The sequence below is a fragment of the Piliocolobus tephrosceles genome, chromosome X, assembly GCF_002776525.5.
Source record: "Piliocolobus tephrosceles isolate RC106 chromosome X, ASM277652v3, whole genome shotgun sequence".
NCBI lineage: Eukaryota > Metazoa > Chordata > Mammalia > Primates > Cercopithecidae > Piliocolobus > Piliocolobus tephrosceles.
Window position 1 is genome coordinate 12503660 of NC_045455.1, and position 25117 is coordinate 12528776.

The following is a 25117-nucleotide window of genomic DNA, read 5'->3' on the forward strand; positions in this document are numbered from 1 at the left end:
AAAATGGCTTTTAATCACTTGCTAGATATTAGTGAAGCTTTGTGTTTCTGGAAATTCTGTATATCAGAATGAGTTATCCAATTGCACTAGCCTACAATTTGGACCATATACTCTGGGTATTTGGGCATTGAAAACTCCAATCATAACGCAGCAATTCCATTTTTGTTAGTACTTTTTACACTATTCTTTATTCATGGTTGGACTGAAACTACGTAGCTATTAAATTCTTCTATTAATTTCATACTTGAAACTCATTGAACCTGAAATTCATTAGAGCAAATATTATTAAACTAAGTTAAAGTGTTCCTGGTTAACTTTCTCTCGTTGTATGATTATGTTTTGTGTTTTCACTAGTTTTTAACAACTGTGTCATTTTTTATGCCCCTAATTTTTCTTATTTTCAGTGATCTTGGCCTTTAAGGTAGGGCTCATTTGCATATTTTTAAGAACACACACATTCACGTGCGTGCACTTTCGTATATACGCGTAGTATTGTGGATACCTCAAACTTTAGACTGTCTTTTACAGATTCTTTTAAAAAACAGTAAAATTGTTACCCTGAATATTTGTTTCAGTTGTCCATGTACAAATCCAGTCCTTAAGATTTAAACTTCCATACTCTATTTTTACTATTCCCAGATAGAGAGTAGAGTGGAGGAAATGTTCAAAAAATGTGTTTGATTTTCTTAATGTTTCAAGTTTCAGAAAGCCCTATGCATTCCAAATTCCATCTTTGCTCCATTCAACTTCTGTTACCATTTCTGCCAGTCTGTAGATTCTGATAGCTATGGTGACATTGATTGAACCCTTGCTCAGTATCAGGTGTTTTGTGTTTTCACCTATTTTTCAAAACAACCCATTCAATGCAGGTATTATTATTCCGTCCATCTTACAGATGAGGTAACTAAGACACTGAGAGGTTAAGTAACTTGCTCAAGGTTACACAGCCAACAAATGTCAGAGCTAGAATTTGAACCTAGGCAATTTGGACCAAAAACCCACACTCTTAACCTCTAAACTGTATTGATTCAAAGTAAAGCTATATAAAGGCCAAACGTGAGTCATGCATACTGTTGAGACTCGTAGGACTATGAATTATTTGTTTATAAATAATGATGTTGTAGATAACAAAGGCATCATCATATTCACCAAGTAACTGTTAGAATGAAGGACAGTTTCTGAGGAATAGGGTGAATGCAGCAACCCAGTCATTAAAACTATCCAGATTAGTTCTTTGTTTCCTCTCAGAACCTAGAGGATCGAATCAGAGCCATGGGAGTGACAGCCTTGCTGCATGATGGCAAACACCACTCAAGGTGCCGTTTCTCAATGATCTTCTTGGAGTGATGCTCCTCCTCAGACACCTACATAACAGGCTTAGCATAGCAACATTTTAGTGACTTTAATGTCTTTTCGTATCGATATGTTTTTAACTGTGTTAATATATAAAAGTTGGTTCACAGATTTTTTTCAATAGTAATAAAAGCCAGTGGCAGTTACCTCTAAAATGGGGGTATTGCCCGGGTGCAGGGGCTCAAGCCTGTAATCCCAGCACTTTGGGAGGCCGAGGTGGGCAGATCACCAGGTTAGGAGATCGAGACCATCCTTGCTAACACGGTGAAACCCCGTCTCTACTAAAAATTCAAAAACAAAAAAATTAGCTGGGCATGGTGGTGGCACTTGTAGTCCCAGCTACTTGGGAGGCTGAGGCAGGAGAATGGCGTGAACCTGGGAGGCAGAGCTTGCAGTGAGTCGAGATCGCGCCACTGCACTCCAGCCTGGGTGACAGAGCGAGACTCCATTTCAAATAATAACAATAATAATAATAATAAATGAGGTTGTTGACATGCAGCACTCAGTAGGGCTCAACAGAGGAAGAGGAAGCAGCCCTCCTGCTGGGGAGAGGAGAGGCTGCCCTTAAGCTAAAGGTGTGAGATGGTGATAGAAAGTGAAAACATACTAGTGAAGAAATTATAATGGAAAAGAAGGAAGAAGTGTAGTAGAAAAACACCAGATATGAAATAAAGAGTATGAATATAACGCAGGGATAAAGGTGCAGGAATGTGGCAAAACCCAGAGTTAAGAATGTGAGTAAGTCAGTGGCCAAAAGTCAAAGCCCACCATGGCCTTCCCCTGAGAAGCTCCCTGAGGGCAGGCATGGGCTGCATGATGGGTTGTCGGTGGGCCTGTGTTCTTCTGAAGGAGAAGCACGGCACTGTATGTCTTTTCCCATTATTTTTCTATGCAACCTCCGTGTGCATCAGAGGTGGTTTCTACCCAAGGCCTGCTGAGCTCTAGGGGTCCTCATGAAAAGCTATGGTGTCATTTTTAATACTTCAGGAAGCCGGAAAAGAATTGTGCATTTACTTAATATAAGCCCGCACCTGCTAAATAAAATGTCAAATTTAATACTTGTAGCTGGAAATCTGAAAATTCTAAGTGGCAGCACGGTTTCCTTAATACTATAGTTCTGCAGTGTTTTCATATATACTTTCCTTTAAGCAAATTTGTTTAAAGCTACAATGAATATCTTATTGCTTAATCAAGGCATCTTGGCAGGAAAAATGTTTAGGTTTTAGAATCCAGGGGAGAAAATAAAAGGGCTTTTTGGACGCAAATTTTGAGAGGCTCTTATGTGTTTATTCCCATCACCCCCTCTCCAAGATATCACCAGTGTGTGCCGTGATGGTCACCTCTATGGCTTTTCCTTTGTCACTTCTCACAATTGTATTCCAAAAACTCACCTCAATCATGTAACCATATGAAATTCCTCTATTGCCTTCCCTGTGTGTTATATATAGGACACAACTGTTTCCTAATAGCAATAGGGCAGCGTAATCTTCATAGCTGCCATCATTTACATGACCCCCGTATTGAATTACATGGAAACTATATTTCGCTTTGCAGCATCCCCAAAAGCCAATACAGAGACGTGGGAAAAATATATGTGTGTGTGTATATATATTATTACATATATGTAATATATGTAACATATATGTATATATCACACATTAAATACAAAAATGTTATAATTTTGTATTACATATATGTAATAACTATACATATATGTATATATTAAATAAAAATTATATATAATATAAGTAATACATGACAAATTATATAATGTGTGCTATTTATGCATAACATATATAAAATTGTATTTTTATATTTAATATTTTACATATATATATAACATTGTTTCTGCATAACATTTAAAAATTGACTAAAAATGAGAGATTGTCTGTGGATGTGTGAGAGGAGATTCCTGATAAATCAGTTGGTATAGAGGCTACAACACAACCCTCGACTTAAAACTTCTCTGACCAGTAAGAGCTGATGACCGTGAAGCTCAAGTGATGCAGGAATAACACTGGAGAATGTAGACAGAGTTTTGCAGGGTTTGAATATGAAGATAATTCTTGCAGCTTTAATGATTTTTGCAAATTCAGTGCAAGACAGATATAAAAGGTTTTCTTTTAAGCAGTATAAAATTCATTACACTTTGAGGGAAGAAAAAACCCATGGAAAAGCCTGAGGGGAAGAACCATTGAAAAGGGAAGTATAGATAGTCTGTTTAGATTAAATTCAGAGCTGTGAAATTGAAAACTGTTTCCCCAGCTCTGTATCCAGTCTCACTTAAATCGTGGTTCCAATTTGATGATGCTTGGTCTTTGCTAGAGTCTGCTGCATAGTGGTGGGTAGATATTATTTATTAAGAAGCTTTCCTCTCTTATTGACTGTGATTTTTTTAAAACAAAAACCATAAATATCTTATATTCTCGTTTGTTAAAGTATGATCTCCAGGGGAATGTTTTTGTTTAGCCTTAAGCTACATGATCGTTGATTTTATGTGTCACCTTGACTGGGCTAACAGATGCCCAGATAGCTGGTAAAACATTGTTTCTGGGTGCCTCTGTCGGGTGGTTTTGGAAAGATTTGCATTTGAATTGGTAGACTGAGTAAAGCAGACCCCCTTCCCCAATTTCGTCGAGCCACTTCCAAAGCTTTGAGGGCCCAGATAGAAGAAAAAGGTGGAGGAAGACTGAATTTGCTGTCTGTCTCATTGCCTGCACCGTGTAAACAACTTTCTCCTGCCCTCAGGAAGCCTGGTTCTTAGGCCTTCAAACTGTTTCCCTGGCTTCCAAAGGTCTCCAGCTTGAAGATGGCAGATGGTGGGACTTATCAGCCTCCATCATTACATGAGCCAATACTTTAAAATCAATAATGATGTATATTTTATTGGCCCTGTTTCTCTGGAGAATCTTGCCTAACACACCCTGAAGTTCTCATTTGCGTCTCCATTTTGTCGCCTATATTGAGTTCATTCCAGATTGAGGGCGGTAGCAAGGTGGCAGGGATGCTCCTGGAAGATGCCATTCAGCCGAGTACTGGTTGCATCTCCTGATGTTAGTTGAATCTTCAATCTTCTCCACATTTTGTCAGCCTCTCATGAATGAACTCAAACTTACGTAATTTTAAAAGACTGATATAGCTGCTACAGGAGCAAATGCTATCTATTGAGAACTGCCTTGTGTAGGCTACTTTATGTTAAATTATCACAGTTAATCCTAAATATTAAAGACGTGGCAACTAACATTCAGGGGAGTGAATTTCTTGCCCAAGTCCACGCACTTCATATGTGCCTGAGTCAGGGCCACAAAGGCTGTCTGACACTAAACCAACGTCCTTGCTGAAAGAGGCCACGCTGCCTGCAGAGAACCACCTCCTTCATTTATAATGAAAAGCGTATCTAGCTAGGTGTGGATTGGATGAGATGCTTATCCATTTTTTAGATCAGCATATTTTCTCCCTGTGGGTATCCAAAGGAGAAGCCAAATTATAATCAGACTATAGCTTAGTGAGCCAGGAATCAGGATGGAGAGGGAGGGGAGAAAGGTTGTGTGATTCAGATACATAGATGATGGTTTGATAGGTGCAGCAAACCACCATGGCACATGTAAGCCTATGTAACAGACCTGCACATTCTGCACATGTATCCCAGTATTTAAAGTAAAATCTAAAAATAAATAAATAAAAATATTTTTAAAAATGCATAATGGCATAGGCTAAGATAGGCTGAGATCATCTGAGATATCTCTTTTACAGTTGAGATATTAGTGACCCAGAAACTAGATCTATTTGTTCTGTGAAACTGGGGTCTGGACACTCATCTACTATCCTATAGATATTGTGTCGGGGCTAGGGACATGTGATGGTCAGGATACTGTTTCTACCTTCAAAAATAACTCATGAGCCAGTGGCAGAAAGAGACAAGTAAACAGGCAGTTTCAGTGGTGATCATTATAAGGATAATGTTTTGGAAGCACACAGAAAACATCTAAAGCAGACTGAAATCAGGGACATTTTGTCACAAGCAGGTGCAGACTGAAATCTGGAGGTTGAGTAGTGCTAATCCAGGTGAAGAGGATTGGAGGAAGATGGCATGAAGAAGGGTACTGAAGACCAGGGGAACTGCAGACTCTTTCTAAGTTGGGGGAAAAAACAGAGTGACTTTGTGAACACTAAGAGTTTGCTGTGGCTAATGTGTAGAGCAAGAGAGAAAATTGTGAGCTGGAAAAATAAGCAGAGACTAGCACAGGAAATGCTTGAGCAGCACTAAGCATCTTGATATTATTCTGATGGCATTTATGCACAGGGTGTCATAATCGTACCTACATTTTGGTGTCAGTATGAAATGAAATGGAGGGAGCTTAGGCTGGAGACGGAAGAATCAGTTCTTGAGGCAGGTGGTGATAGCAGCTTGAACAAAAGGAAATCGGAATGAGAGAATATTGGAAGTGGTGGAGGACAGAGAAGAGGATTTAGTGACAAATTGGATGTAGGAAGGGAGAAAAACCAGGACACAGGGATGTCACCCAGATTTCTAGATTTCTTTAAGTGCACTGATGCAGAAGAAATTCAAGAGAAAGAAGAAATGAGAGTTTTGTTTATTTGGGGTTATTTTAGGGGGAAGAAGATTGGTCATATTTTCCCTGAGATGCCTGGGAAATATCTATGAGACAATGTCTATGGAGAGATATAAAGTTTAAAGTTTAGGTGGAATATCTAGGCTGAAACAGATACTGAAAAGGAGCAAAATCAACATGCAGATGGTAATTTAAGCCTTTATTGAGCATAAACTTACCAAGGGAAGGATGGTTCCCTAAGGGGTAATAAATAAATGGTAAGAATCAGTGAGAAGGAGCCAAAATGTGTATGATAAGTCACAGCACAAGAGGTAAAAGGAAAGAATAGGTTTGTCATCAAAATCAAAAGGTGAAAGAGTTTCAAGAGAGAGGCTTGTTCAACAGTCTCAAAGACTTCAGAGAGGTCAAAAAAACAGTCACCATGGAAAGCGATCCCATTTTTACAGTAGCATGAAAAAGAATAAAATACTTAGGAATAAACTTAACCAAGCAGGCAAAAGACACATACCCTGAAAACTATAAAATACTGAGGAAAGAATTTAAGCCACAAATAAAGGTGAATTCTGACTTACGATGAGTCTACTTAACAATTTTTCTTTTTTTAGATAGTTTCAACCTGTTCCTTAGGCTGGAGTGCAGTAGCTTGATCTTCTGCTCACCGCAACCTCTGCCTCCCAGGTTCAAGGGATTCTCCTTCTTCAGCCTCCCAAGTAACTCGGGTTACAGGCATGCACCACCAAACCCAACTGATTTTTGTATTTTCAGTAGAGACAGGGTTTCATCATGTTGGCCAGGCTGGTCTTGAACTCCTGACCTCAAGTGATTCACCTGCCTCAGCCTCCCAAAGTGCTGGGATTATAGGTTTGAACCACCTAACCGAGCAACTTACAATTTTCTGATTTTTATGACGGTGCAAAACAGATACACGCTCAGTATGCTCCTCAACTTCTGATGGAATTACATCCAGAAACACTCATGGTAAATTGAAGATATCGTAAGTCAGAAAAATGCACTTTTAACTTACAGTATTTTCAACTTTTAATGAGTTTATCCAGATGAAACCCCATCGTAAGTTGAGGAACATCTGGAAGTGAAAATACATTCTGTGTTGAAGGACTGGAAGACTTAATATTATTAAAATGTTCATACCACCCAAAGTAATCTACAGATTCAATGCAATCCTTCTCAAAAATCCAATGGCAGTTTTGCAGATATAGAAATCTTAAAATTCATATGAAATCTCAAGGGATACCAAATAGCCAAAACAATTCTGAAAAAGGAAAACAAACTTGAAGACATCATACTTCCTTATTTCAAAACATATTACAAAGATACAGTAATCAAAACAGTATGATACTGGCATAAAGACACACATATAGACCAGTGGAACAGAATAGAGAGGCCACAAATAAACCCTCACATATATAGTCAAATAATCTTCAACAGTGGTGTCAAGACCACACTGTGGGGAAAGGACAGTCTCTTCAACAAATGGTGTGGAAAAATTGGATAGCCACACACAAAAGAATGAAGTTTGGCTCTTACCTTGTATCACATATAAAAATTAACTCAAAATGGTTTAAGGACCTTAACAAAAGACCTAAAACCATAAAGCTCCTAGAAGAAAACAAGGCAAAAGCTTCATGACATTGGAATTGTCAATGATTTATTGGATATGGCCGGACAGCAAAAGCAAAAATAGGGGACTACATTAAGCTTAAAAACACTTGTACATCAAAGGAAACAATCAGTAGAGTGAAAAGCCAACCTATGGGATTGTAGAAAATATTTCCAAATCATATGTGTGATAAGGAGTTAATATTGACAATATGAAAGAGCTCCTATAGCTCAACAACAAAAAATACAAATAATCTATTTTAAAAATAGGTAAAGTGCTTAAATTGACATTTATCTAAAGAAGATATACAAATGGCCAAGTAGATGAAAAGACGTTCAACATCACTAATCATTAGAAAAATGCAAATAGAAACCACAATGAGGTATCAGTTTATACCTACTAGGATGGCTGCTATCAGACAAACTGTTTGGCAAGAATGTGAAAAAATTGCAACATTTGTACATTGTTGATGAGAATATAAAATGGTGCTGCTGTTGCGGAAAACAGTATGGCAGTTCCTCAAAAAATTAAACATAGCATTGTCATATGATATAATACACTTCTGGGTATGTATATCCAAAAGAAATGAAAATAGAATCTCAGAGATATTTGCATGTACATGTTCATTGTAGTATTTTTCACAATAATCAGAAGGTGGAAGCAACCGTAGTATCCACCAGTGCATGAATAGATAAACAAAATGTGGTATCTACACACAATGAAATATCATTCAGCCTTAAAAATGAATAAAACTGACACATGATACATATGGATGAACCTTGAGGACAGCATACTAAGTGAAATAAGCCAGTCACAAAAAGACAAACTATGTATGGTTTCTCTTTATATGAGTTTATCTAAAGTAGTCAAATTTAGAGGAACAGAAGACAGAATGATAGTTGCCAGGGGCTGGGGAGAGGAGGAAAAGGGAGCTGTTGTTCAATGGGTACAGAGTTTCCATTTTGAAAGAGGAAAAAGTTGTGGAAATCTGCTGTACAACAATGTGACTATTTAACACTACTGAACTGTACACTTAAAATGATTAAGATGGGGCTGGGCATGGTGGCTCATGCCTGTAATCCCAAAACTTTGGGAGGCCAAGGTAGGCGGATTGCTTGAACCCAGGAGTGTGAGATCAGCCTGGACAACGTGGCGACCCCTGTCTCTACTAAAAATACAAAAAATTAGCCTAGCTGGACATGGTGGTACATACCTGTAGTCACAGCTACTTAGGTGGCTGAGGTGAAAGGATTGCTTGAGCCCAAGAGATCAAGGCTTCAGTGAACTCTGATCATGCCATTACACTTCAGCCTGGGCAACAGAGTGAGACCCTGTCTCAAATAACAGCAACAGCCACAACAAAAATGATACAGATAGCAAAATTTATGTTATATGTTTTTTTGCCACAATTAATGTCTTTAAAACTGGTCACCATATTAATAATAAGGAGGTGGTTAGTGATGGCAATAAGAGCAAGCTCAGGGCCTTCGATGATACAGAGCTGGGTTGCAGAGGATAGGGAATCAATGACGGGTAAGGAAGTGAAGGTGGATCACCAACCTTTTCCTCAAACTCCTCATACTGTTTCCACATAGACCACCTGATTGCTGACTGATTCTTAATTTTGTTAGGTATGTTAACACCATTTGCTACAGTGCTACCCAACCTTTTCCCATTGTGATATGTATAGAGAATATTTGTACAACACGCTGAAGCCAATAGGTAGGAAGCACAAACAGCTGGAAATATCAGATATCAAGGATGCCTGCTGCTCCAGGGAACAGCTGCCCAGGAGCTAGAGGACCATACCCTGAAGAACTTATAAATAAGTAGTGGCTGAGAGTTGGAAAACTCTGCATTTCACTCAAACCTGTTGATGCTGCCTAACTCCACATGAAGCCATTCTTTCAATCTTTTCGTCAGAGATGACTCTTTTGATGTCAGTTTATTATTGCCCATAACTTTCGATGATGTAAATCTCAAAAGATAATTTTTTTTTTTTTTTTTTTTTTTTTTTTTTTGAGACAGAGTCTCGCTCTGTCGCCCAGGCTGGAGTGCAGTGGCGCAATCTCGGCTCACTGCAAGCTCTGCCTCCCAGGTTTACGCCAACCTCCTGCCTCAGCCTCCCGAGCAGCTGGGACTACAGGTGCCTGCCATCTCGCCCGGCTAGTTTTTTGTATTTTTTAGTAGAGACGGGGTTTCACCGTGTAGGCCAGGATGGTCTCAATCTCCTGACCTCGTGATCCACCCGTCTCGGCCTCCCAAAGTGCTGGGATTACAGGCTTGAGCCACCACGCCCGGCCCAAAAGATAATTTTAAAGAGCATTTGATCTGCTATTTCTGAAATAGCTACTTACTTTTACAATAAATCTTTACTTTTATAATAAATGTTAGGCTTACTTTTTGTAATAAATTCTCTGTCACACTAAGACATGAACAGCAATAAAATTGGTTTGAAGAAATGAAATGGCTAAGACAGAGAACAGTTTAGATCAAGGTTTAAGCCAAGAAGTCACAACAGAGGCTGAAAAGTTGGGAATATTAATTATCAGCATAAAAACAACAGCCTAGGAATCTAGAAGTCAATCAAAAAGTGGAAATATGGGAGGCCAGTGTGGGAGGATCACTTGAGCCCAGAAATTGGAGACCAACCTGGGCAATATAGTGAGGCCCCATCTCTACAAAAAAAATAAAAATAAAAGCTATTGCAGTGTGGTGGTCCATGGCCTGTGGTCCCAGCCGCTTGTGAGGCTAAGGTAGGAGAATCACCTGAGCCCAGGAGGTCAAGGCTGCTGTGAGCTGTGATTGTGCCACTGCATTCCAGCCTGGGCAAGAGAGAAAGACCCTGTCCCCCAAAACCCCCCCAAAAAAGATAAATATAGAAACAGTCAACTGGATTTTTACAGTCAAATAAGTAAAAGTGAGAGATTCAGAAGTCAGTTCAAGGCCGGGCGCGGTGACTCAAGCCTGTAATCCCAGCACTTTGGGAGGCCTAGACGGGCGGATCACGAGGTCAGGAGATCGAGACCATCCTGGCTAACACGGTGAAACCCCGTCTCTACTAAAAAATACAAAAATCTAGCCAGGCGAGGTGGCAGGTGCCTGTAGTCCCAGCTACTCGGGAGGCTGAGGCAGGAGAATGGCGTAAACCCGGGAGGCGGAGCTTGCAGTGAGCTGAGATCCGGCCACTGCCCTCCAGCCCGCGCGACAGAGAGAGACTCCGTCTCAAAAAAAAAAAAGTTCAAAACAGGAGAAGTACCTGTTAGAATTGATGTCCTCCTGACATGAGTGGAATTGTGTCCCTCAAATAGATACGTGGAAGTCCTACCCCTCAGTCCCTGTGAATGTAACTTGATTGGAAATAGCATCTTTGTAGATGCAATCAAGTTAAGATGAGGTCATTAGGGTGGACCCTAGTCCAATATGACTGGTGTCTCATAAAAAGTGAAGAGACGCAGACACAGACACACAGGGAGAGCACCGTGTGATGATGGAGCAACAGACCGGAGTGATGTGGTCCACAAGGAACACCCAGGATTGCTGGGTCCATCACCAAGATCCATCACCAGCAGTTGGAAAAGCCCCATGGAGTAGACCTCCCTCAGAACCTCCAGAATGAGCTTGTCTTGCTGACGTCTTGATCTCAGACTTCCAGCCCCCGGAAATGTGAGACAATACATTTCTGTTGTTTTGAGTCACCCAGTTTTTTGGAACTTTGTGGCAGCGGCCCTAGACAACTAACACACCTCCAGAGCCTTGTTCTCTGGACTCAAGAAGAAACGATCCCTTCTAAAGCTGGCAAGTAGCCTTGCTGAGAGCGTGGGGCAGCAGGGAACAATGGACATACCCCAGGAATCCGACACCAGCCTGCACCACCCTGGAGCAGCTTTCTCAGCAGATGGAGTTATTTTATTCTGTCTTTCTTTGATTATAGGCATCAAACCCTATCATCGTAAAATTTTATAGACTTGAGACTTTCTTAGAGGAAAGGTTTCTGTAAGCCCTTCCAAAATTTCATGTATGATTAACCCAAACCAGAGGGACATTGTTTTAGAGACCTTTTCTTTGCCTCATCCACAGATGCTCGGGACTGTTTTGTTAGCATGATCTCTCTTACCATGGAACAAACATGAAACTACACACCTAAGATTGTCCACTCGAGTTCACATTGGTGGGTTGTCGGTTGTATCATTCTTTAACTGTGCTAATTCAGAATTATTTTCATTCCAGTTTCCATAGCACTCTGCAAGGTAACCCTTCAATTTAAAAAAAAAAAAAAATAGGACAGGCACAGTGGCTCACGCCTGTAATCCCAGCACTTTGGGAGGCCAAGGCAGGTGGATCACCTGTGGTCAGGAGTTTGAGACTAGCCTGGCCAACATGGTGAAACCCTGTCTCTACTAAAAATACAAAAAATTAGCCGGGTGGCATACGCCTTTATGTAGTCCCAGTGACTTGGGAGACTGAAGCAGGAGAATCACTTGAACCCAGGAGGCAGAGGTTGCAGTGAGTTGAGATCACGTCTGCAAATCTCCATCTCAACAAGAGTGAAACTCCATCTCAAAAAAATAAATAAAATAAAATATAGTGGGATTTGGAGGGGAAATGTGCCCAAACTGGAGAGAAGCTCACACTTCAACTCCAACTGAACACCGCCCACTGCTTAACTATAAGGATACTATTTTATTTTGTTTCCTTTAATCAAGAGAACAAAATTGTTAAGAAGCATGAGTTTACGGCACTGTACTGTTAAAAACAGCAAGGATGATAATGAAGAGCAACCTCACAGCACTTTTTCTTTCAGATCCTGTCACAGGCAATGGGAAACTAGGTTGCAGTGGTTCTAAGATAAAAGCATGACAATTAGTTTTCAGTTTTATGTAGCGCCTGTCAGTTGTTGAATTACAAAAAGCCTTTCTTATAGTTGTGTTAAGATTTGTTGTGAGGAGTTAGAATAGCAAGGTTTACCCTGTGTGGACTTACACATTAAATAGGAACGTGCTGGAGCTGGAGTCACTGCCCTGATTCCTTTTGGACTCAAGTTTCACACGGTCCATTTGGATCTTTTTTCAAGAAATTCATGTACTTTTCCATTCTCCTGGAAGCATCCTCACCATCTGCTTTATCATCCATTCTTCAAATATTTGAGTCCCTACCATGTGTACAGGGCTAGGCCAGGTACAATAATAAATAAGTTCTTTGCTCCCATGGAGACTTCTGGTCTAATAGGGGAGTTGGATGTAAATCAAGTAATTTAAATAATTCCTAACTATGTAAAGATTGAGATGAGCTTTCTTCAGAAAATAACATCATTTAAGGAGAGACATTCGTAGAAGACCCTGACACAAATGGTGGTCAAGGGTGAGGATGAAGAAAGTTACAGGAGAGCTAAGTTTTGCAAGATGAGCCTTGTGGACTTCACAGAGGTGTGGTGGGTCAGGGGAGGGGAGCACAGCTCCAGGGAGAAGGGAAAGCCTGTGTGCACCCAGAATACAGGAAGACCAGGGTGGAGTGGTACGGAGTAAGTGTGGGAAAGTCAGCAGGGCATGAACCATTCAGTGCCTTGAGAAACACAGTAAAGACATTTACCCTTTTTTTTTTAGACAGAGTCTCACTCTGTCACCCAGGCTGGAGTGCAGCGGCATAATCTTGGCTCACTGTAACCTCTACCTCCCAGGTACAAGCAATTCTCCTGCCTCAGCCTCCCGAGTAGCTAGGATTACAGGCGTGCACCACCACTCCTGGCTAATTTTTATATTTTTAGTAGAGACGGGGTTTCACCATGTTGGCCAGGCTGGTCTTGAACTCCCGACCTCAGGTGATCCACCTGCCTTGGCCTCCCAAAGTGCTGGGATTACAGGCATGAGCCACTATTTCAGCCGGGATATTTACCTTTAAGTTTACCTTTGACCTGAGCCACTGAAAGCTTATAAGATGGGAGGCAGTGGTGAACCTGAGAGCTATTTGGAAAATATAATTAAGAGGGACTTGGTGATAGGTTGGATTTAAAGACTTGAGTGAGAGAGTCTCAAAGATGACTCCTGGTGGTTTCAGGTTTCTACTAACTGAGTCAAGAAACACTAGCATACAATCATATTTGGGGGAAAAGTTCATCAACTCAGCCTTGGGCATGTTGAGTCGGTGAATCTTTCAAGATGTCTAAGCAGAGATACCTAATCGTTGTGTATAGGTCTGGAGTTCAGGGGAGAAGAATGGCTGCCCAGAGATATAAATGTGGAAATTCAATGTAATTCTTAATTATTTATTCAGGTGCTGTTCTAGACATGTGGGGTAGGTCAGTGAACAGAATAGACAAAAATGACTGCCTCCTTTGAGTTTCAGTTCTAGTAAAGTTCTCCATATTTTCATAATACTGGAAGGTATAAATCTGGATGAGGTTGAATAGGGTGGGAAGAAAAAAGATACTGGAGCCTTGAGGAAGAACAACATTTAATAACTGCTGGTATTTGCCTTTATGGTAACTCAGTCTGTCTCTGTTTCCCTCCTTGTGTATTTTCACTTTCAGTTCCATTGCAAATAGTAAACATTTTCTGTGTCTCAAGTTCAAAACTCCCAACAAGAACAGATCTGATGGATCCAGTTAATCAATATGATTCCTTTTAGGCAGGAATTTCATCTCTGATTGCCTCGCAGTGTTGGCCAGCCTTATAGAAAGTCCCTCTCTTTGGCCCGGTTTCTGGCTCAACCATCTTTGACAAGGGTGATGGGTGACTTTGTAGAGCGTTAGAGCTGAATTAAAGAAAACACAAGATGAGGATAGGACATTTTTGTGGTGCCAGAAAATAAAGAAGAGCTAAAAAGGAAAAAAAAAAAAAAAAAAAGAAAGAAAAAAGAAACAAACAAAATAGGTGGAAATATGTCTGAAGACGAGAGAAGCTGACTGAAAGAGCCCCTAGTGGCCAAAGCAGGAAGACTTTGAGCAATGAAATGAATAAGGACAGTACTGGGTTATAACCCAAAGAATACAATAAATAGTCACAAATACATATTTATATAAACACATGATTGAATAAATAAATACAGGAGAAGGGACAACTGATTCTCACAGAATAATTCCAAGTAATAAACATAGAGAAATAGAAATAATAGAATAATAAATGAAGAAAACAGAAAATGGCCATTAGGGCACCATTGTAATTGCCACAGGCAAGAGCTAATGAATATCAGAATTAGTATGTGAAACTTTAAGGAGAGATAGAACATTTGCGTGGTCTCCAACTGTCCTCTCCACATCTTTTTTTAATTATTGTAGCAGCTTTAATATCTGCCCGCAAATTCTTTGATACTCCTCCTTCCTAAGAGATAAAGCTTTAATTCTTCTAAGTGTCAGCTGAAGTCAGTGACTTGCTTCAAGCCAATGGAGTAGGAAAAGAGAAACACTGAATGTAACTTTATAATGCAGAAACCCGGCAGGCATCACCTTACCCAAGTAAGGACAGTTAACCTCAATGTCATGTACACCCTGATATGATGAGAAGGGCGTATCATCTCCATGATATTTGTCCCAAAAATGTATAACCTCAGTCTAATCATGAGAAAACTTCAGACAACCCAAAATTGGGGGACACTCTGCAAATTACCTGACCGGTACTCCTCGAAACCATCAAGGTCACTCACAACAAGAAGAATTAGAGGAATTGTCACAGCCAAGATGTGACAATGAAATGCAATGTGGTTTCCAGGGTGAGCTCCTGGATCAGATGAAAGTCATTCATGCAAAAACCTGGGAATTTCCAATAAGCTCTTTCGTTAAAAGTATTTGACCAAGGTTAATATGGTAGTTTTGGGTAGTTTTGATAAATGTTCTACGGTATATAACATGCTGGATCAAAGGATACAGGAACTCTATGTACTATCTTTGCGACTCTCATGTAAGTTTTAAATTACTTCAAAATAGTGTCGTTGTAAATAGGATGAGAATTTTTTATGGTAAGCTATAATAATGCAACATATAAATTAGCTCCTGTATTGCCTTGTTCAAAGATACATACATCTATGTAACTTTATACCATGAATACGTTGTATCAAGTTTACATTTTATTATGCTTTTTTGATCTCAAAAAGCTGGGAACACACACTTTATCAAGAGCCACATGTGATTTTTGTGATTTTGTTTCTAGTAGAAAATCTGATGTAACTTGTCATTACTCCTCTTTCATCTTTGCCAGTAATATAACTCGTCTGAAATTGGAAGACTTGCTTGTGCTGGATAATATAGATGATTTCATATTGTAAAGGCTCTAAGAAAAGAATAATAGAATGAGGAGAAATATTACAAATGATCCTCTTCTGCCTGTTGATGGGAGTCTATTAGTGTTAATGTCTTGTTCTCATCTCATCACCGCTGGATTATCATTGTATCGTATGTACAACGTGAGGCCACAGGGCTACAGAGAGTTCTGCCCTTAATTAAAAATGTGTCATGCTAGTAGGGGAAAAGCACACATAATTAGAAAGTTATAGTGCAAACCCCTGAGCAAGGTGCACAGAGGAAGATGTGCCTAAATGCAAGGTGCACAGAGGAAGATGTGGCTAAATGCAAGGTGCACAGAGGAAGATGTGACAAAATACAAGGTGCACAGAGGAAGATGTGCCTAATTTGGCTTAGAGGCAGGTCCTGGAGGATGTGTCTAAAAATGAAGCATAAAATTTTCTTAGGAAAGTGAGAGAAAATATCCCATATAAGAGGAACAACAGACACAAGATTCAGAAGTAAAAGTGTACCAATTGCTTGAAAATGTTGTTTGGATGTGGCAGTATACAACAGTTTTAGAAGCTCAAGCTCTGGAATCCGGAAGTCCAGTTCTGTGTGACTTCAGGCAGCTGATTGAAGCTCCATGGACCTGTTTCTTCATTAATGACCTTGCATAACATGGAGCTAATTATGGTACCAACATCAGGGAGCTAATTTTTAGGGTTAAATAATATTAGCATAAAGTGCTCAGCATCATATCCAGCATGCGTGTTTACTGCTTCACCTACCAGTTGTTATTCTGAGAAATATTCCTGGAGAAGATGGTTTTAGAGGGGTTTACAAGAGTTAAATAAGTGTATTGCAGGCATGGGAAACAGTATCTTCATGTGACATCCCTGTGTGAGGGGGGCACAAACCTACAGATTAGAGCACAGAGGGCAAAGCACTGGAAGGCCCACTTATGCCATGCTAAGAAGATTAGAATTTCTTCTATACATAATTGATAGTCTTTGCATTACTTTAAGGACTAGAGGGACATAAAGGTATTTCTTTTCTAGATGTTCTAAAAGATTGGTTTAAAGGGACAAGACTAAGACAGAAAGCCAGTTAGGAAAGTTTCAGGAGTCTCTATGAGATGAAATTTGGATGACCGAGTGACCACTGGGTTCAGCAAAATAGGAAGTGTGCTGACTTTGCCAAGAGGAGCCTCAGTGAGGCAGGGGGGACGCCTGAGACAGGAGAGGATGGAAGAGGGGTGGGAAGTGGCATAATGGTGGTGTACGCATCTCTTTGAAGAAGCAAGCTTAAATAGTGAAGAAGGCATGATCACGAGACATGGTTTAACTGCCTATTTTCATTTTCGTTTTTACAACCAAGAGGCTTGAGAAAACAATCCAATCAACATAGCAAAGGAGAAGAAATTGGGGAGAGAGGGAGAGGTTGAATGGTCTCAGATTAGCCAGAGGAGAGGGACTCAAGAGCATGTACATGTCACCCCATTCATATGGGTGAAGTCATCCTCCTGTAGAGCAAGCAGTCACTGTGGCATGGTGATAGCTTTGGTTTGTATGGCACATTTCCCTTGAGTAATTCAAATTACAGGCATATTGCTAGCTCACTTATACATCTGGCATTTATATAAAAGACTAAAGATCTCATTTTTTGAGAACACTGAAATCCAAAGGGGTGAAGAGATTATAAAACAGAACAAAAGTTTAAATCCATGTCTTCTTACATTTTTACTGTTTTTACTTATGCTATCTCTGATGTTTTATAAATTTAAAAAAAGAAAAATTACATGAGAGTGTATGTGTGTATGTGGGTGTGTATGTGTGTGGGTGTATGTCTGTGTGTATGTGTGTATGTATGTGTGTGTGTATCCTGAATTCCCTTTGGTATGACATTTTTCCCTAGCACTTATGAATAATCATCTCATAATAAGAACCAAGTATCTAGTTTACATGAAACTCTAATATAATTTCATCTGAAGTGGAGAAAAAGATATATACTTTTTTATCATACTGAGCATGTTTCTATGATTCAGTAAATTCTCTAATGGGAACAACTGTGTCTCAGTTGAATAACAAAGGAGAGATACAATATAAAATAGAGATATTTGCGACCTAAAAGAGTAAACCTACAAAATCAATCTTTATTTATCACCACTATCTCTAAGAAATTATTAATGATATTAATGGGACATTAAGGGACAATAATGTGAGCAAAATGTGTTCATTCAGCATAATTAGGTATTCTGGTTTTTGAATAGTTTTTTTTTCTTTTACTAGTTTATTAGAGTTGTTGGTTAGCTTAGCCTTGCTGTAAATATTATTTATGTTGTTGCACAAAGTAACCTTCTGAAGGACATTTAAAGCTTGTAAGATCTTAAGGGTTGTGATAACAGCATGAAAGTCAACATTTTATGCACATTTTGGGGATCTCATAGATGGCGTAAATGCAACAGTCTGTTGTAAGTGCTCTGCTGAGCTCCCAAACCAACAAGCACAAACAGCCACTTAATTGCCCAGTGTACCCGCTCCTCTGAAAACAGAGCTTCTCTTCACACTTACTTCAGGGGCATACTGCTTGGACGAATGAGTAACCAGCCGGGATATAGCACATGCAATTAATCAGCTAATGTCATGAGCATTTTGGGTGTCAGCTGTCACATAAAAATTTAGCTTTTATGGCCCATAAGCTAACCAAGAAATGAGCCCTCCAATCTATATCTGTGACTTCAGTTGATGTGCCTAAATAATTGAAACCCCACTTTGACCTTGAACATACTGGATGTATTAAATATTTTTGTAAAAGGGGGCGAATTTTAAATGAAACATTTGAAAAGTGTACAGTATTGGTGTCTTCTACGCACTAATTTGAGTTGGTTGCCTGTTGTCCACAGCAGAAAAGACAATGCCCACCCACCTGAATAAATTCTGTGTTGGATTTCACAGGCCAGTGAGGGATATTCTTTATATTTATATATTAAGGTTTTATAATTACACAGAGATATTATTAAAAACCAACATGTGTGATCATTATTCCAGATACCCCATCTGTTTTGACTGTGTAATTTGGGTTGTAAAATCACATATACAAATTAGCAAGAGAAACTCCCTTGAAAAAATAATAGTTTACGCCTTAGGAAGACGCTATGTTCTGAATCGCTATGTCATATATAGAGATCCAGAAAAAACAGCCAAAGCCACTGTGTAAAGAAGCAAAGAGAATTCAGCCTTAATTTATTCACATAACAAAGAGGAGGAACTCCTTTCCTTTCTCCTGATTGAAGATAATGTGGTTATTTTTCCTATATTGAACAACCACCAAATATTCTACAGTTATGTCAACTCACAAATCTACGCACAGTTATCAAACTAACACGGACTAGATTTCAAAATGAGAATCTCCCAAGTCTGAATGTTTTTAAAATTGTTTTCTTTTGGGAAATCATACAAAAAAATTACAAAAATTTTTATTTAAGGTAATTCTTCAATTCAGCTATTCCTCACAGCAATCAGAAAGGAACTGAAATTGAATAATGTTTGAATATTTTAACAGAAGAAAGCACAGGCTGAAATAGGGAAGATTTAAGCGATGAGGCAGAACACAGTATGTGTCATGCAGAGCAATTACATCCGAAGTCTCTTGAGAAGCCAGGGGAAGCAGAGGCTTTCAGCCGCCCAATGTATAATGATATCTCAGCCAGGCAGATGCTGAGGCGTAGAATAGCACTGAGCTTAGATGACTTCTAGTCTTAAAGCTCAAGGTTTGAAGTTTGTTTCTTTGATTCTAATTTCATTCTTGCAAATGTGCTTTTCTTTACCATGTGAATGTGTGACAAAGCTATCATTTGATCTCTCGGTTGCAGTCAGACTTCATGCTCAGCTGAGGTCGTTATAAACTGCCTTTGTACTGTTCTTTACATTAGATTTTTCAATATGAAAAATAAAATCCCAGGATTCTCTACACTGTGTTCTTTCGCTTCAAGAATCATGATCTTTAAAACACTTTTGAAATGGACATTTACAATTATAATTACTTTATGTTAAAAGATCTTCTTTTCTTGGTATAGTATAATGATCTTAAAAATTCATATCCACTTCTTATAATCTATATTATTCGTTCATTTGCATCAAAGTAAATTTACTCTTGGAAAATCTTTGCTTAAATGCAAAAAAGTAGGGGAAAGAATTTGGATAAAAGGTAGAATACCATTTCATTACATTTTAAAGAAGCTTAATAGTGGCTTCAAAGTAATGTGTAATACTTTATTTGTCATGGTCACCTCATCCCCCACCACCAGCACATACCCTGTCTACTCCCACCTTACTCTTTCTTCCTTTTTCTCTGTCAGTAGTTTGGTCAAAATCATGGGTTGGGAAAGAAGTCAGAGTTTATGGTGATTGATAGTGCCAAAATAAGAATTGAATAATTTTGCTTAAATGCATCATCTTCCCTTTTTAAAAACTTTTAACTGAACTACGATATACATATAGAAAGACGTATTTTATACATTTTTGCAAACTGAACACACCCAGCACCCTGCTCAGGAGATATTGACTGTGCCTTAGAAGCCCCTTTCCATACTCCCTCCCCTTCCCCTCCACCCCCACCCAGGACAACCACTCTGCGGACACCCGGCAGCACATGTCAGTGTCACCTGCTGGTTTAACTTCATCTGCATGGAATCATTCAGTGTGTACTCTGTTATCGTGTCTGGCTTTCTTCACTCACTGTTATGTTGTGAAATCCACATTCTTGCATTGAGATGTAGTTAACTCATTCAAATATTTAAATAAATCCAAATGTATTTTTCCATTCAACTGCTAGTGGGCATTTGGACAGTTCACATTTTGTGACTCTAACAACTGGCACTGCTGTGGCCAAGGGAGGGCTTGTGCCTTATGGGTGTGCACTCATTTCTTGCAGGCACGCACATAGGAGAGGACCTACAGGGCTGCTGGATGTACCTGTACTCATTTTTAGTTGATGCTGCTTCTCTCTCAGTAACAGCAAAGAGTGCATAGGAACTGCCATCCAGAAAGAGAACACTTCCTTGCTTTTAGGAGGTTTGATTCAGTGCCTCAGCCGTAAGATTTGAAATACCCTTCAAGCAGCCACTCATCTTCCTCTATGTTGACTGGCCCTTATGCGCATCTGTACAGCAATGATGCCAGGTCTGAACAATCGTGAAGAACCCTCTGAGTCTCCAAAAAGAGCTTCTCATCTGTTCTTTGTAGTTTCACAGTGCAATGACCAAGTGGTGCTGAGTTCTAATTCATTTATTTACAGAGTTCTATTTCTACTCCCTAGAATGTACTGGAGAAGTAAATTTAAAATGGTATCTTGTTCCTAAGAAGCATACAAGCTTTGGGGAGTGTAAATATCTCTAATACCAATTAGAATGGGGGTGAAACCCATTTTTAAAACATGTAAACAAGGTGACTGTTGGTATCCTACATATGTTAATATATTCAAGGATATTTGATAAAATATATTTTGCCATTTCCCTGACATGTCCCTTTACAAATTTTCTTTTTCTTTTCTTTTTTTTTTTTTTTTTTTTTTTTGAGACGAAGTCTCGCTATGTCCCCCAGGCTAGAGTGCAGTGGTGCAATCTCGGCTCACTGCAAGCTCTGCCTCCTGGGTTCACACCATTCTCCTGCCTCAGCGTCCCAAGTAGCTGGGACTACAGACACCCACCACCACACCCGGCTAATTTTTTTGTACTTTTAGTAGACGGGGTTTCACCGTGTTAGCCAGGATGGTCTCGATATCCTGACCTTGTGATCCGCCCGCCTCGGCCTCCCAAAATGCTGATCCACCACGCCCAGTCTACAAAATGTTTATATCTGTACTTTGTCTAAACCTTCATTAGTTTGTTAATGACAGATGCCGTCCAGTTTAAACAACACAGGAGTCTAATTTTATTCTCTTCTGTGAATCTAAGGACACACATACTCCATACCAACAAATTTATTCAGTCAATCAGTAGATATTTTATGTTTATCTCTCTACACTTCAGGATATATCTAAAATCTTTTCTTTTACTTCCCATTCGTCTGCTGGAGAGTTTAGTTTAGAGTTGAGTTCCACCACCTGATCAACGCCATTATTCCTTCACTGAATATTTGCTCAGCTCACCTTGTGTCCAGTGCCATGCCAGCCACCGACCGTGGAATAATGAGCAGATCCCTACATGGTTCCTGTCCTCACCAAGTTTACAGTCTCAGGGAAAAGAGATCTGTTGTTCAAGGGGTCACACAATATAGCCTCAGACGACAGTACGTGTAGGGGGTTTAATGGCATTCTCCCAAAATTTGTGTCCAGCTGGATCCTCAGAATGAGACCACCTTTGGAAAGTGAGTCTTTGCAGAGGTAATCAGTTAAGTTAATTGTTCTGGATGATCCAGTGTTTGGCATTTATAAGGAAAAGGAGAGTGGGATCAGACTCAGAGACACAGAAACACACAGGCCAAGAAGGTCACGTGGAGACAGAAGCAGGGATGGGGCATTACAGCTACAAGCCAAGGAACTCCAAGCGTGGCTGAGAATCACGAGAAACAAGAGAAAGGCAAAGAAGAAGGACTCTTCCCCGGGAGCCTTCAGAGAGAGCATGGCCCTGCTGGCACCTTGATTTTTGACTTCTAGCCTCCAGAATGCTGAGAGAGTAAATCTCTATTGTGCTAAGCTAACGATCTAGTGGTAACGTGACAAGAGTCCTAGGAAACTAATGTAATGTGGATTCAATTGAACCGTAAGAAAATGCAGATTTTCAACTGCTTTGAGCCACACAAACAGCAATATTATAGGATTCATCCTAACATGTTATGAGCTTGTAAGAGGAAAACCTTGTCAGAGAAAGCTTCTCTGAGGAATTTCTAGTGGAACTGAAATCTGGAGAACAACTAGAATTTGATGGAGTTCAAGAGAGAAAGAGGAAGAGAGGGGAGCCCGGCAGAGGGACGGGAGGTACGGAGGTTCTGAGGTAGAGGGTGCAGATGTTTCCGAGCAACTGAAGGATGTGACTGGAACCTGGTGTGGGGATAGGGCTAGCTGAGGCTGGACAGGCAGGGAGGCGCCAATAAAAGGCCTTTGAGCCTAGATCAAAGATTGAGATTTTGACCAGGCATGGCAGCTCACACCTATCGTCCCGGCTACTCAGGAGGCTGAGGCAAGAGGATCGCTTGAGCCCACGAGTTTGAGGCTGGCCTGGGCAACATTGCAAGATCCCATATCTTTAAAAAAAAAAAAAAAGTTTCTATTTTTGTTTGTTAAAAAAAAAGTTTTTATTTTTGTTTGTTAAAAGTGGTGGATAGCCAGGCGTGGTGGTGTATGCTTGTAATTCCAGTGACTTAGGAAACTGAGGCTTGAACCAGAAGGCAGAGGTTGCAGTGAGCCAAGATCACACCACTGCACTCCAGCCTGGGCAACAGAGCAAGACTCCATCTCAAAAAAAAAAAAAAGGAAAAGGCAGTGGAATGCTATTGAAAGGTTTTAAGACAGAGCATGAGAAATTACAATAAGCACAGAATGAAGAACAGATTAGAAAGAGCTGAAGCAGACGGAGAAATCACTGCAGGGAGTGCAGGAACCCAGTGGTACATTGGCCAGGGAGGCACTGGTGGGGATGCAGGCAGTGGGCAGGCCAAGAGGTTTTTAGGAAAGAACTCTGTGTTTTCATTTCAATGATATGTCTCAATTAATATACCATTTGCCCTTTTGTCTCTTTGAAGGCATTGAATTCTCATAAAATATACATGCCAGTGCTGATATATCTGGAGCCCCCAGGTCAACTCTTCTGACCATGTGTCTCTATTCTGCTGCCCATGAAGTCCCTTGGAATAGAAATAGTGCCTTCATTTTTTTTTCTTATTTCTCCCTTTGCCCTCTACCTTGTGTTTCCGAGCACTCTGTTCCTATATTTACCCAGAGTGGCCATTCTATTTTATTATCATTGTCTGTTTATAGAACTATCTACCCAGTTATACTGTGGGCTCCATGAGGGCGGGTGCCGTGACTTACTTGTTTTTATATCCCCTGAACTTAGCATAGAACCTGACCTATAAGATTTGATTTATAAGTGACAGTATCAATGCATAAATAAATGAGTCAGCAAATGCATGAATTAACAAATACTTTATTTCTGCTTTATCTTATCACCTTTGACCAGATATACCTGCCTTACACTCTGATCTGATCTAATAAATTAACTGCTTTTTCTATTTCTACTCTATTTACCACTGACAAATATTTTTCTACTAGTTGTATTAACTTATAGAAAACAAGACTTCCTGGTAAATCTCTTTATTCATATATGGAATCATTTTTCTAATTGTGTACATCTCATGTAGATGCTACTAGTTTTTGTTTTGTGTCTTTGGGAGCTAATTCCTTACCATTGTCATCATCATAACCATGGAACTGTTAAGAACATGCCATGTTGCACACATTACTGTGTTGAGCACTCCAGTTAGGAGGGGAAGAGGCAATGAATAGCAGTGACTCCTTCTCTAAATAAGATTACCATCTGAGACAGAAAAACCAAAGGCTACCCACAAAATCAAATCAGACTTACAAATGGCTAAGGTAAATGTTTATGTTACACAAAACAAAAATGTAAGAGCAATTTCTGCAGCCTAGTAAGAAAACCAGAAATCAGGATGTATCATCTCATCATGAGCTCACAACCAATTGGATAGTTGAATTATCCATCATATTGAAATGGGAATGTTTCCCCACAAAGAAGCCTTCATCTTCATCTTCTCCTTAGCCAATTTGTATTTCCACGTGTAAAAGGGATGCATTGCCAATTCTCTTTCTGTTTTAAGATCTCTCTTGGCCTCTAATTCTTATCTTTCCACAACACCTAAGACAAATTGTAGTTATAGAGTAAAAGCATACCCAAAAAGGAGGCAAATGAGCGGATGGTTTTTGAAACCTGCCTCCCAAACCCCTCCAAAAAGGCAGCCTGAATTAAATGTAGTATTTGAAAGGGATCAGCGTTAAAAGATGCAGTTTGGGAAGCCAGGACAGAAGACAGGACAGACATGGGGAAGTGTGTTCCAGTCTGCAGAAGGTCCGGGAGAAGGGGAGAGGTAAACGGAAGTAAAGAGGGACTCCAAGAGACATCTGCACTGGGAGAGAAAAAGAGAGCATAGGAAAGTGCAGCATGAATTCTGCAAGCCACAGTCCACCTTCATAATATCTTAGTTCAGCCTTGTTCCAGTTTATGATGTTAAACCTGAGCTTCCCTGAAACTCAGTTTGTAGAAATATAAATATATACTCTTAAATAAATCCATTTGATTGTCATTTCTCACAAAGATATTGTATGGCATTTAAGTTCATCGTG

At 39.7% G+C, this 25117-nt stretch overlaps 1 protein-coding gene across 5 annotated transcripts in view; it reads left to right on the forward strand.

Moving 5' to 3' along the window:
- The window catches only part of NALCN (sodium leak channel, non-selective), a 345832-nt gene that overhangs the window by 229926 nt on the left and 90789 nt on the right, over positions 1-25117 (forward strand). The window lies entirely within an intron of this gene.